This window comes from Pristis pectinata, chromosome 7 (assembly GCF_009764475.1).
Source record: "Pristis pectinata isolate sPriPec2 chromosome 7, sPriPec2.1.pri, whole genome shotgun sequence".
Lineage (NCBI taxonomy): Eukaryota > Metazoa > Chordata > Chondrichthyes > Rhinopristiformes > Pristidae > Pristis > Pristis pectinata.
In genome coordinates, this window is record NC_067411.1 from 92,476,004 (window position 1) to 92,491,233 (window position 15,230).

Here is a 15,230-nt window from a genome sequence, read left to right on the forward strand (position 1 = left end):
TCTGCATTGAGCACCCAGTGCATGTTCGGATCCATGAAGTATACCAAATAACAACACACAAAAACGGAATGCCTTGTCCAAGTTTTAAGAAACTTGGGGAAGGGGGAAATTGAACTGGTTGGCCTCTTCTTTTTTGGGTGTTACAAATATTAATAGTCCCAAAATGATGATCATATTGCTCACACATTTCTGAAGCGAAGTGTGCCAGAGGCCCTCGTGAGAAAGAGGTTAGGTTGTGTGCAGTGAACATTTGTCAATAATATGCAGAGCAGGCATATCCTGATGCTAATTAACACACAACTCTTATTGGATATCATTTTGAAGATTCTCAATCAAGCTTACATAATTGCTTAACCTTGCATAACAGTAAGGCACTTCATAGGAGGTTATCAGACAAAAAAAAGTATTAAAGCCAAATAAAGAATTGTTAAAGCAAATGATCAAAAGGTGCAGATTTTAGGGAACACTTTAAGGAGAAAGGTGAGGAAAGAGGAGAGATTTAGTGCAGGAATTCCAGATTTTGGGACCTTGGCAAGACAGTCCAATACTGGAGCAATTTAAATTGTGAATGAGCGAGAGGCTGCAAGAGGTGCTTAGTTATCCCACAGCACTAAGGGCTTGGGGTTTGAAAACAAGAATAAAAGTTTTAAAACTGAGACACTACTTCACCGGGAGACAGTGTAGATCACCAAGTATAGCATGATAGATGACCAGACTTGGTATGAGTTACGACGTAGACAAGAACTAGAGATTTGGCTTACCTCAGGAAATAAAATAAGAGAAATCATCTAGTGGCATGATAGAATAGTCATGTCTAAGAGTAGTAAAAGCACAGGTGAAGGTTTCAGCAGCAGATGAAATGAGGCAGTGAAGATGTTATGGAGGTGGAAATAGGTAGATTTATTGATGGCATGAATACATGATCCAAAGCTCAGCTTGGCATCAAACATGACCCTGAATGTGTCAACAGCTTGGTTCAGTTTCACACAGTTACATGAGTGACAAATGGGGACAATGGATAGGGAAGGGAGTTAGACAATGACATTAGAGAGAAATTTATGTTCATCTAGTACTCAATGCCAGACAGATAGTATGACAATGGAGAAGTTATAGGGAAATAAATTTGGATGACATCAGCATGCATGTAATAGCTGACATTGGATAATATTGCTGAGGCTGGGAATAAATCCTTTGGGGAATACCAAAGGCATGGAGAGTGTGAGAAGAGACACCATTGTTGATGAATCTCTAGTAGTAACTGGTTGGTTAACAATTGGACCAGGAGGGTGTGGTCCCACCTGGATGGAATGTGTGGAATGGGCTTGGAGAAGGAAGATGCCATAAACATGTCAAAGGCTACAGACATCCAAGGAGAACAAGGAGGGATAGACTACCCGCATCACAATCACATAGGATGTCATCATTGTCGATGATCAGCCATGATAAGGGGGCAAAGTAGTTTTAAAGGAGACTCAGGTTTTGAGGGTAAAGAAAGGCAGTTGATTGTGCAGATCGATATCTGCTGGTAAACGGAGGGCCAAAGATTGACCCATTGAGACTTTGAAAGTGAGATGTAAGTGAATAGGGAGAGAGCTGTGTCCAGGGTGAAGATACAGAAAGAAGTAGGACTGGGAGTGGGAAGGAGAAGGTGAGTGGAGTGCAACGTAAGGAAGTGGTCAGAGATGGGATACCAATGTACACATCTTAAGCAGCATGAAGAACACTCCATTTTCTATTTAAAGGGATCATCAATAACTTACAGGTTTGTTGTTTGTGTATTTTCTCTACTCTTCCTACAATTGAATAAGTTTTTGGTGCTTTCCATAATTGCTTTAAGTTTCCAAATTCTACAAGGAATGGTTTTGGTTTTAATTGTTAGAGGAATGTGGATGTCACCCAATTTATTGTCCATGCCCAGCTGCCCCTCAACCAAATGACTTGCTAAGCTACTTTCACAGACAGTTGAGTTAACCACATTGAAATGGGTCTAGGGTCACCCACAGGCTAGGCGAAGTAAGGATGGCAGATTTTCTTCCCTGAAGGACAGTAATGAAGCTGACCTTCTTTTAATAGCAGGAGTAACAGGTACTGAAGTAGTTTTTTGTTAACTTCAAGACTGTTCATGAACCCGTTGCTCCCAGACGGGATGCATTTGTTTGCATTAGGATTGGAATACAGCATTACTGGGTGAATATGCCCAAGATACACAGAGTAGACCAAGCTGCTAAAAGATGAATCATGATTCTACTGAATGGCAGAGCAGGCACAAGAGCCACATGGCCACTCCTAATTCTATTTCCTAATTCCCCAAGGAGAATTAGCACATGGAAATATCTATGCCCCCTTCCAGTTAGTTCTTGTCCGTGTCATCTTGTCATGCAAAAAGGAGGGAACTGTACCATTGAGCATTGGACAATGGGTTTGGATGATGTAGGGAGATCTCAGACAGCTGAAGGAATAATAGGATGTAATAGCAGGTGATTTTAACTTCCCTAATTTGGACTGAAACTGTCATAGTGCTAAGGGATTAGATGGGGCAGAACTTGTTAAGTGTATCCAGGAAAGTTCTCTCAAGCAATATGTAGATGGCCCTACTAGAGAGGGGGCAACACTTGACCACCTCTTGAGAAATGAGGCTGGGAAAGTGGCTGAATTCTTGGGGGAACACTTTGGGACTGGTGACCATAATTCTATTAGTTTTAAAATAGTTACAACAATAGATAGGACTGGTCTACAAGTTAAAGTTCTAAATTGGGGCAAGGCTAATTTTGATGCTGTTAGACAGGAAGTGGCAAAGGTTGACTGGGAGGGGCTGTTGGAAGGTAAAGGGACATCTGGCTAGTGGGAGGCTTTTAAAAATGAGGCATATGTCAGGTATAGGCAGTTGGGATCAAATGAATCCCTTGAGGAGTATAAGGGATGTAGAAGTACATTTAAGAAGGAAATCAGGAGAGCAACAGGCCATGAGATATCTTTGGCAGATGAGGTAAATAAGAATCCTAATAGATCCAATAAGTATATTCAGAGAAAAAGGGTAACCAGGGAGAGAATAGGTCCCTTAAGGATCAATGTGGTTGTCTATGTGTAGAGCCAAGGAAGATGGGCAAGGTCTTAAATGAATACTTCTCATCTGTATTTACCAGGAAGAAGGTCATGGAAGCTAGGGAATTCAGGAAAGAGAACAGTCATGTCCTGAAGCATATCAACATTACAAAATAAGGGGTGTTGGCAGTCTTAAAGTGCATAAAGGTAGATAAATCCCTGGGGCCTGATCAAGTGTATCCTAGGACACTGTGGGAAACAAGGAAGGAAATTCTTAGAGCCTTGGCAGAGATTCTGGTATCTTCCTTAGGTACCAAAAGACAGGAGGGTGGCCAAAATTATGCCCTGATATAAGAAGGGCTGCAAGGACAAGCCGGGGAACTACAGGCCAGTGAGCCTAACATCAGTGGTGGGAACAATACTGGAGGGGATTCAGAGAGTCAGAATCTATCTGCATTTGGAAAGGCAAGGTCTGATTAGGGATAGTCATCATGGCTTTGTGCGTGGGATATCGTGTCTCACACATTTGATTTGATTTTTGAACATATGACCAAGAGGACCGACGAGGGGAGGGTGGTGGATAAGGCAGGTCTGGAAGGTCAGATCACATGGGATCTAGGTTGCGCTAGCCAAATGGACACACAATTGGACTGGTGGAAGAAGTCAGAGAGTGGTAGTGGAGGGTTGCTTTTCAGATTGACCTGTGACCAGTGGTGTGCCTCAGGTATCGATGCTGGGTCCCCTGCTGTTTGTCATATATATTTAAACAATCCTTTTCTTTCAATCCCCTACCAGAATAGTAACATATTTAGGTTTAAGGTAGAATGTGAACCATCATTTAACATTTTAAGTTGTTAACATTCAACAGCTACAGTGAATACTTTGCGCAAATATATCCAACAATATCTCCATTTTAAGGTTACATTTAGCTGTGGACCATGAGGTCATGAAGAGAATATAAATTCCTTATTGATTTCTTGCAGTCTATATTCAGAGCACAGTCTTGGGTTCAGTGCTTTTAAAGGTAGAAGGATAGGTTAGATGTTAGCTTTGTTTGCATTGGAGGTATACTATTACCAGACTGGGACCTGTACAAGATGGGACATAACCAGCTTCCATACCATAACTTCGTGATTCTGCTTCATTTACTCTAGCATTGTAAACATTCAGATGGGGATGGAGAAAGTTGAGTAGCAGGAGTTATGTACACAATAGTGAATGCTGGTGAAGTTAGATTTCATATTTTCAAGGTACTGTGGGTGTGGATTGTTCCCCAACTAGTTTCAGGAAGGGGGATTACAGGCTGAAACCAATATGAAGGTGGTTCCATTTCACTTCAGTTTTGAGAGTCAGGGATACTAGGTTGAGATATGAACAGATATTGCAGCTAACAAAGAGAATATGAGCAGCTAGCATAGGAACAGTTGCAACATAAGTAGTTTTTGACAAGAAAAGAAATAGGGTCTCATATTTCCATTTTATTGAGTTGTACCAAAACATGTGTAACCAAAACATGTGGGGCAGGCACATTAGTGTAACGGTTAGCGTAATGCTATTAACAGCATCAGCAACCAGGGTTCAATTCCTGCCGCTGCCTGTAAGGAGTTTTTATGTTCTGCCCGTGTCTGCATGGGTTTCCTCCAGGTGTTTCAGTTTCCTCCCACATTCCAAAGACTTACGGGTTAGGAAGTTGTAGGTATGCTATGTTGGCGCCAGAAGCGTGGTGGCACTTGCGGGCTGCCCCCAGAACACTCTAAGCAAAAGATGTATTTCATTGTGTGTTTTGATGTACATGTGACTAATAAAGACATATTATTTTATTATCTTATCTTAGCAGCAGTTACATGTGAACATATGAAGAATAAGACCTATTGGCCCATCTGTCTCCCGATAAATAAATACAGACCAATGAACACATTAAAATAACTTCTTCATGTTTTCAGCTAAAAGCACTCTCCAGAGAGAAGGTCATTAAAGTTTAATGCATTTGAAACAAATGAGAAAGAAAACACAGGATATCTGGATAAGAGATAATGTCTACTTTCCTTGAGGGTGAGACCGTAATAAATCCACCGGTGACTATTAGTGCCAATAGTTTATGTATCATCACAGCATTAGCACCTTCTATAATGGTCCGTGTTAAAGTGATTGCATTTATTGATACAGCTCTCAGGAAGATAAGTGTTTGCATTATTTCTTCCACAGAGGCAGAGCACCCAAATAAACAACAACTGTACAAATACAATCTGATACACAGGATAAAATAAATTCTATTTGCACAGAATTGTGCCTTTTCCTGAATTTTAAAACCTCAAACTTTTCCTAGTTCTGATGGAAGGCCATCAACCTGAAACATATGGCTGTTGCTCTCTACGCAGATGTTGCCTGACCTGCCGAAATTTTCTAGCATTTTCTGTTCTTATTTTTGAATATCAGGTAGAGTCCATTATACACAACATCTCTTTTTAGTGCTTAATTCTACCCTGCTATTTTTTTTCTGATTCATGCATACCTGGATCCCTCTGAACTTCACTCACTTGCAGTCTCTCTCCATTTAGATAATAATCCACCTTTGAATCCTCTTACTGACGTCCAAAACCTCACACTTCCCCACATTAAACTCCATTTGCCAAGTTTTCACCCAGTCACTCAATCTATCACCCATTGCAGGATCACAATGTCCTCTTCTCAACATGTCCTTCCTCCTATTTCCATTTCATTGGCAAAGTTGGAAACCTTGCATTTCCTTCCCTCCTCCAGATCCTGCAGAGAGTTGTGGACGCAGCGCATCACGGACACCAGCCTCCCCCTCTTGGACTCTGTCTTTACCTCTCATTGTCTTCGTGAAGCAGCCAGCATAATCAAAGACCCCATCCACCTGGGTCATTCTCTCTTCTCTCCTCTTCCATTGGGTAGAAGATACAGGAGCCTGAGGGCACATACCACCAGACTTAAGGACAGCTTCTACCTCACTGTGATAAGACTATTGAACAGTTCCCTTATACAATGAGATGGACTATGACCTCACGATCTACCTTGTTGTGACCTTGCACTTATTGCACTGCACTTTCTCTGTAGCTGTGACACTTTATTCTGTACTGTTATTGTTTTTAACCTGTGCTACATCAATGCACTCTGTACTAACTCAGTGTAACTGCTCTGTGTAATGAATTGACCTGTACGATTGGTATGCAAGACAAGATTTTCATTGTACCTCGGTACAAGTGACAATAATAAACCAATACCAATATCAATACCAATCATTAATGTAAATGGTCAACAATTGAGGGTCAAGAACCAATCCCCAGGGATCTCCACTGGTTACATCCCTCCAGCTTGAAAAAGACTCATTTATTGCAATTATTCATTTCTATGTGACAGCCAGTTTTTCAATCCATGTTAACATACTTCTTCCAAGACTTTGGGCTCTTAATTTATGCACTAGTTTCTTATGTGGCACCTAGTCAAATGCCTTTTTGAAATCTAAATGCACTACATCTACATTTACTCCTCTATCAACAGGGAGGTTATGATACAACTGTATGAATCATTAGCTGGGACTATTGTGTAAAGTTCGCACATTATAACAAAGGAACGATTGCACAGGAGAAAGTGCTGAGAAGATTCATTGGGATGTTGACTGGGATGGAGCATTTGAGCTATGATGAAAGATTGGCATGAAACAAAGAGTTGAATTCCAGAGGTGAGATGAGAGTGACTGCCTTGCCGCCAAGTATGCATTTAACCAAGAATGGTATTAAGGTGCCCTGGAGTCATAAATCAAAGAGAAAATACTTCCTTATCTCAGACAAAGAAAGATGGTTGTGGTTTTTAGTGTTTAATCATCCAATCCAAAGACATCATTGCAGGAGTTCATCGGGGTAGTATCCAAGCCCCACTTCAGCTGCTTCATCAATGACCTTCCATCCCTCATAAGGTCAGAAATGGGGATGTTTGCAGAAAATTTCACAATGTTCAATTCCATTTGTAACTCCTCAACAAATGAAGCAGTTCATGCCTGTGTGCAAGAAATCCCAGGCACCATTCAGGCACGGGCTGATAAGAGTAAGCAATGTTTTTGCCACAAAAGTGCCAAGCAATGGCCATCTTCAACCAAAAATAAGAGTCCAACCATCTACTCTTGATGTTCTATGGCTTTAACACTTTTTAGGGGTGATTCAGGATGGGCAGCCCCTCATTTTCCATCTTGGAACCTTACAGCCTAACAGCATGAACAGTGAATTCCCCCACTTAAAGTAATCCCCACTCCCTTTCCCCATGACCCCCCACCATGCTTCTTCTCTTCTTCCCTTTCCTAGCCTCTTTTTTTCTACCTTTTTTTCCTTTCTCTCGTTACCTTTGACCCATCCCCCGGTGGATCTGCTCTCCCCTCCTCCCCCGCACCTGCCTGTCACTATCTCTTACCTGCATCTACCTATCACCACCTTATGCCCACCCCACCTCCCCTCTTTTGTCCACCTATCACTGCTCTGCTTTTCCTTCCTATATATTGGGCTTCCCCTTTTCCTATCTTCAGTCCTGAAGAAAGGTCTTGACCTGAAACGTTGACCGCCTGCTTTTCTCCACGGATGCTGCCTGACCTGCTGAGTTCCTCCAGCATCATTGTGTTTTTCATCTAGATTCCAGCATCCACAGTCCTTTGTTTCTCATGGGCAATATTTGCTGGCCTTGCCCAATCAAGATCCTGAAAATTAATTTAAAAATGTCTTTCTATTTTCATATACCTAAAGACTGTAAGTAACTCCATGCCTAGTTGCAAAGCAGGTGGAAATTGCAGAACCCATTACTTGATCATCCACCGCAGCCACCAAGTCAGAGTTTCAGTGAGATTTTGAGTCAGTTTAGACTAAGATCTGCACCTGGTGAATCCATCAACCTGCAGCCAGGGGAAGGACTAGCTTATGTGCTACCTTCTTGAAATGTTCCGCTACAGAGGGATCAGATGAGGACTCGGATGAGCCAGCTGATGGAAGAGTGGATATATATATCAAGATCCTCAGGGTAATGTCAAACCTGGCTGAAATACCCAAGAGCTCCAGTATACACATGACGTTTTGCAGAGCTTGGAGCCCATCCTCACCAGCAGAAGCAGTAGAACTATATCTACGTTTGGGTTCTCCATTTCCACTGCAGCATAGGAGTGATGCATTGGAGGGTCAGACTATTGCCACCTAGATGCTAGATTTCAATATCTAAAGGGTCAATCAGTGTCCTTTTCATCATAGTTTAGAAGACTGAGAGGAAATGTCATAGAAACCTACAACGTTCTAATAGGACTGGACAAATTAGTTGCAGGAAGGATGTTCCCGATGCCAGGAGTCCAGGACTAAGAATCACAGTATAAGGATATAGGGATATAGAGAGAAAGCTGGAACTGGATACTGAATTTGGATGATCAGCTGTGATCAAATTGAATGACTGAGCAGGTCAGAATGGCTGAATGGCCTACTCTTGTTTCTATGTTAAATTTATTGAATTGTTAGCATTTCTACTACTTGCAGCACATGTAAGCATTCTAGAGTGAAGTATTTCTAATGCCAAGCTGTTGGCCTGCTGTTTCATAATTCCTGCCTCGTTCTATTTTTTGATACAAAATCTCTGTTAAAAAGCATCTGAAACAATGCTGAATTTACATGTAACTGTTAATCAGAACTTTGACATTTGCACAATCTCTTACCCTTAATATAAAGGGGAAGGCAAGGATTTTCAGATAAAAGTGTAATGAAATGCTGTTTACAGAGTGCATCTCAATACGTGAAATGAAAATATTCATTAAACAGGCAAATAGACTTATATTTGTAAAATTATATCTAAGGTCAATATTCTTAAGCTTCCCTTATTTGTTTCTGAGTGTCTCTATTTAGTTATGTAAATATCTGTTCTCTCTCTGACTAAATATTTCAACATTTGCTGACAGTTTAATCCACATTTGAATGCACTGCCAAATCACTGATAAAAGTTAGTAAAAGTCAGGATTATAATAATATTAAGGATGAAGAAATTTGCTCTATAAACTGAAAGAGCTAGATTAGCAAGTGAATACATCCCGGGTAATGCTAATCTTCCTGCCTCTCTGCTTATCTGTGCCAGCTTCTAATTACTCAAATGACCTAGTTTATTTAGTGTTGAACACATTGTTTGCATAAGAATTGTATTAATGGAAAAATGGAGGTGTATGGTCATAAAAAAAATTCTGAGATTGTGATAGTTTTTTTTGATTTTAAAAAAGGATTAGGAATTATTGATTAAATTAAATATCTCATGACTAGGAAGTCTTAAATTGCTATTTTTAAAAGAACGAGATAGGAAGACTATAGCAAATGTCTAATAAACTATTTTTAAAAAATGGGAAGAACTGTTCAAAAGCCTGCTAAATAGTTTTTACTCTGGTGCATTAAATACACTTTGTTGCTTTGAATACAAAATTTATCAAGACAGTAAAATTGCAGATTAAACAAGATGGGAAAAGATAGCAAAGAACAAAAATATTTCTTATTTTATCACAAGGAATTATTTTCCTTGCAGGCTTTCCAGTTGATTTAAATTTTCAAACATTTTAGTGTCCTATGGAGGACTTAGCTTTTGAGTTTAGCAACCACCTGATAGGAAGGGAAAAACACATCTTAATTAGTTGTGACCTGAAAGGAGGAAAGATTCAAACAGCTGAACTATTATTGTGAAAGCATTGCAAAGTTGTTTACTGAGCAGCATTATTATAGAGTTGGGACTTACTGATTGTGAGAAATTTGTAAGTGAAATTATGCAACTGATGAGCTTTGCTTTCTACTCAACAGTGGCTAAGGCATTGAGGATTGGGAAATGACAGATTAGAAGACAGTCCTAATTACAATATGGGATATGGCTGCCTCAGATGAGGGATTCACACATTCCACAACCCAGGGATATCTATAGTCTACAGAATCTTGATAGGTTATCAGTGAAACTTTCTAGCCAGCCATGAAGCGAGCATCTTCCACTTGGGTATTAATTAAGTGCTGTTTCTATATTAAGAGGAACACGTAATCCATTGGCATAATAATTTTTGCACGTCTTTCAGGGGAGGAAATCTACAATCCTTTCCCAATTTGGTCTACCTGTCATGGTCTACCTGTCAATTGAAATACATCAATGTGGTTGACTCTTAAATGCCTTCTGAAATCGCTCAGCAAGCCACTCAGTTCCAGGGCAATTTAGGATGGCAATAAATGCTGGCCATGCCAGGGATACCCAGATGTCCCAAAAAAGGAATAAGTAAAAGACACTTAAAATGGAAACTGTACTTTGCAGTATCATCACTGATGGAAAGATATAATTGCAAGATAAGGTTACCTAAAAAGGAGAACAGGCTGGAGGTACTTCTCTCTGGTTGGCAGTTCCTAAAAGAATTGTTGGAAATGTTATCCTCCTGGGCCAGTTTGCTGCTAACTTCCACACCATGGGTGCTCTCCAGTGGATCTGACCTCCTATTCTGCTGCTGGACTCAAGCACTGAGCACGGCTGTGAAATCCAACATCCTTAACTGAAGAGCCAAGGGCACAGATCACCCCAGAGTGTAACTTTAAACAGAACTCACATTACAATCTGTACATTCTGGACCAATTACACTTACACTTTAACCCTGCTTCAGCTGAAGTGTAAACTGCATTACCTTCTCTCTCCATTTCTGCACCATTATCTCTGGAACCCCTAAGGATCTGTCATTGGATGAAAGGCCATTGACTTGAAAGATTAACTCTACTTCTCTCTCCACAGATGCTGCCTAGACTGTTGAGTATTTCTGCCACTTCTATTATTTCAGATCTCCAGCATTTGCAGATTTTTGCTTTTATGTCCTTGCATTCTTCTTTATCTTGTCTATTTGCTGCCTTTAGGCAATGACTTTGTAAAATACAAAAGATTCCATGTTCATGTTGATGATAAACCAACTCACCATCACCACTTTTCTTAACATTCAATATGGAATTAGCAGAAATATGTGTCAACCCCAATATCACAAAGACTGAAGGCAAAAGTCCACTCCTTTGCCATTGACCCCATCCATATCCCTGGCAACAAATCAGGATGAAGCAGACCATCCTCAACCTTGAGGTCATCCTTGACTCTAAGGTCAGCTTCCAAGCTTCCAGAAGATCACGCATTTGCCTGCATCAGTTCATTACTGCTCAAACACTCACACATTCCTACCTTACCTCTGGACTCTTACCTCTAGACCAGTGCAATTCTTGTTGGCCTCCCATCTTCAAGTCACCAACTTCCAGAATTCTGCTGCCAGTGTACCTTCAACTTAACTGAAGCAGAAAATATATAATAAAAATCATATTTGATTCCACATAATTTACAACACATTAAAATGATTAAGAGTAATATAAAAAGAGACACATATTAAATCCAGCAATTAACGAATGCAATATTCTTGGGTGACCATAAAAGTGTGAAGAATGGCAATAGCGCCATACATTGCTGATCCTGTGACGGAAGAAGTAAGTGCCTTAAATCTGTCAATTGCTAAAAATCTCATTGAGGAGTCATTGTCGGTTAACCATTCTCTTCTGGCATCGAGTACCAAACCAAAAACCTTCACTGAAATAAATTGGGACTCAATTAATGGGACTTTGATGGAAATACTTAGTTCACTTTTACCCTCCATGCTGTGCCTAATGATCCATCATTATCTTCAAACGTAATTGTTCCATCCACCAAAGCCACACTGTTGTTCATTTTGAGGATGTCTGGTATCAATAATTTACAGTCCATACACTTGATTCTTGGCTCCTTAAGTACAATCCATCCACACTACCAAACCTCATCACACAGGAGGCAAACAATGCAATTATGCTGTTTGATCCTGGCTTCTTCACCAAAATACCCCACCCCAAGAAATGATGGAGTTTCAGCAGCAAGCTGACATAGCCTATGCCCTTTGTCAATAATGCTGCCCTGATTTCACAACCTTCACTCTTGTTTTTAAATCCTTCCATTGTCACCCCCCTCTTTTTCTCTGTATTTTCATCCAAGCCTAAAACTCTCTGAGTTATCCATACCTCTTTACTTCTGGCCATCTGAACAAGCTGAATGTGACCTAACCAGAGTTTTATAAAGCTGTCATAACTTCTTGACTCTTGAACTCAATGCCTTGACTAATGAAGACAAGCATGTCTTATGCCTTCTTTACCGCCCTATCAACCTGTGCCAACACTTTTCGGGAGCCATGCACCTGGACCCCAAGATCCTTCTATTCATCAACGCTGTTAAGCATCCTGCCATTAACTGTGTACTCTCCCTTTCTGTTAGATCTCCCACAGTGCAGCACCGCACACTTACCAGGATTAAACTCTTATCTGCCACTTCTCTGCCCATATCTGCAACTGATCCATATCCCCCTGTATCCTTTGGCAATCTTCTATGCAATCCACAATGCCACCAAACTTTGTGTCATCTGCAAACTTACTCACCCACCCTACCACATTTTCATCCAAATCATTTATAAGTATAACAACAGAGGTCCCAGTACAGATCCCTGTGGAACACCTCTAGTCACAGACTTCCATCCAGAATAAGACCCATTCACTACTACCCTCTGTCTCCTGTGGGCAAGTCAATTTTGGATCCAATCAGTCAAGTCATGGCAGATTCCATGCGTCCTAATTTCCTGGATCAGCCTACCATGCAGGACCTTGTCGAATGCCTTACTAAAATCCATGTATACAAACTCCACTGGTCTATCTTCATCAATCACCTTCGTCATCTCCTCGAAAAACTCAATCAGATTAGTCAGATATGACCTGCCCCGCACAAAGCCATGCTGATTGTCTGTAATTATACAGCCATAGAGTCATAGATCACTACAGCAGAGAGAAAGGCCCCTTGGCCCATCTAGTCCATGCCAGCTTGGTTTTCGGCCTAGTCCCATCTATTTGTACCCAGACCATAGCCCTCCATACCTCTCTCATCCATGCACCTATCCAAACCTCTTAAATGTTACAATTGAACCCGCATCTACCACTTCTGCTGGCAGTTCGTTCCACACTCACACCACCCCTCAGATTCTGTTTATATATATCATATTTCACCCTAAACCTATGTCCTCTAGTTCTAGTCTCACCCAACCTTAGGGGAAAAAGCCTGCATGCATTCACCTTATCTATGCCCCTCATAATTTTGTATACCTCCATAAGATCTCCCCTCATTCTCCTGCGCTCCAGGGAATAAAGTCCTAACTTATTCAACCTTTCCCTATAACTCAGGTCCTCAAGGTCCCGGCAACATCCGTGTAAATTTTGTCTGCATTCTTTCAAGTTTATTGATTTCTTTCCTGTAGGTAGGTGACCAGAACTGCACACGATACTCTAAATTCGGCCTCACCATGATTCAATTTTCTTTGACCTTTGACTCAACCCAGGTGCCTAGAAACCCATTAAAATCAATGAAGTCTTGGATTCTGACCCAGTTCTGAGTGGCAAAGCTACAGCATTACGTTGAGTTACCCTAGCAAGACTGGACATCACTGCCGAACACCAGGTGGAGGTCATTTGACAGAGAACAGTGACAAATGTTGAGCCATCTGTTATCCAATGGATAAGCTTACCTCCAAGACTTATGCCTGTACAAATTACCTTGATAAATTCGGTAAGACTGTAAGATATAGGAGCAGAATTAAGACATTTGGCCCATTGAGTTCGCTCTGCCATTCAATCATGGGTTTCTAGGCACCTGGGTTGAGTCAAAGGTAAGTCACTTTTTCTTCCAATTTTCCATTAACTTTATGCTTTCTTCTGTGTGCAATGCCATGAAAGACCATTGTTGCAATTTTTATGCATTGAGAAGCCAACTCAAATTTAGCACCTGATATTTTCAGGAAAAAATATGACAGGTGTGGCATTAAATGCTACTCAGTCAGTCACACTCCTCTCTTTGGGTCTGGCTGTGAGGGATAAAGTTGACCCCACACCTAGCCTCTCAGTTAATTGGCACAATATCAGCTGTCAGCAATTTTTATTTACATAATATTCATTTCCATGGAGATTCCAGGAAGATCCAACACCAAAGTCAGATGCCAGCAGCTTCCCGCATTCTTTGTAACATTGTAGAAACAGCAATGTTAAATTATTTTGTTTCAAATCCCACCAAAATTCGCAGCAGAACATGAAGGAACTGCTATGAATATTCTGTTCTATACTGCCTGAGCCCATCACTATAACCTGCAAATAATTTTGTCTTTTGTTTTCAAGTTGCCCTTGAGAATGTAGAGTGAGTTTTTTCTTGAACTGCTACAGTGTTTCAGGTGAAGATAATCCCACAGTGCTGTTGGTTGGGAATTTCCAGGTTTTAGATCCAATGACGATATATTTCCAACTCATGAAAGTTTGCACTTTGAAGGGAAATTTGGGTACTGCAGTGTCCCGTGTGCCTGAAGCTTTGGTCCTTCTTGGAAACAGAGAGCTGGTGGAGCATATTATGAGATGGTACGTACTGCAGCCATAATGTACCATTGTTTGAAGGAGTGAATGTTTAGGATGTAGATTATGAACAAGCAACAATTGCCTAATGAAAATTAAAGGACTGAATTTAACTCTTCTCCTGCCCCCCACACCCATACCATCTAAAAGGAGACAGGTTTTTGGGGTGTTAACACCATGTATTTATGTCATGTTCTTGGTACATTTCTGACCCACCCACAGCAAATTTCACCTCTTGTCTAATTAAGGCGTCATCCTTCCAATCATATCCTAACAGGAATCAGTACAGGAGCATACCAGTGAGACTGGGATCACTTGGTGATCCTCATCAGAGTATGATGAGGATCCTCATCAGACGTTGGTGGGGAGGTGTGGGCTGGCAGATTGTTGCCCCCTTCATGAACTAATCCTCGTTTCCCAACCCTGATTATACCTGGAGCTTCAGTAACACACAGTTAATCTCTGAAAAGCGGAACAGCTTTGATTTTTGAATCATTTAAGTAATGCAATGTCTAAGTCTGATAATTTGAAGATCAATGTATTTAAACTTTAAATAAATTGTCATGTAAATAATTTGTGGCAGGTTTATGATCAAATGCCACACTGGATAGCGCCACAGGTACTGGCTGCAGTGTGGGCCACTGTGAGCTGTTACTTTAATGTAATTGCTTGATGGGATGGCAATTGGCCTTGAAGCTCCCAACTCATAAA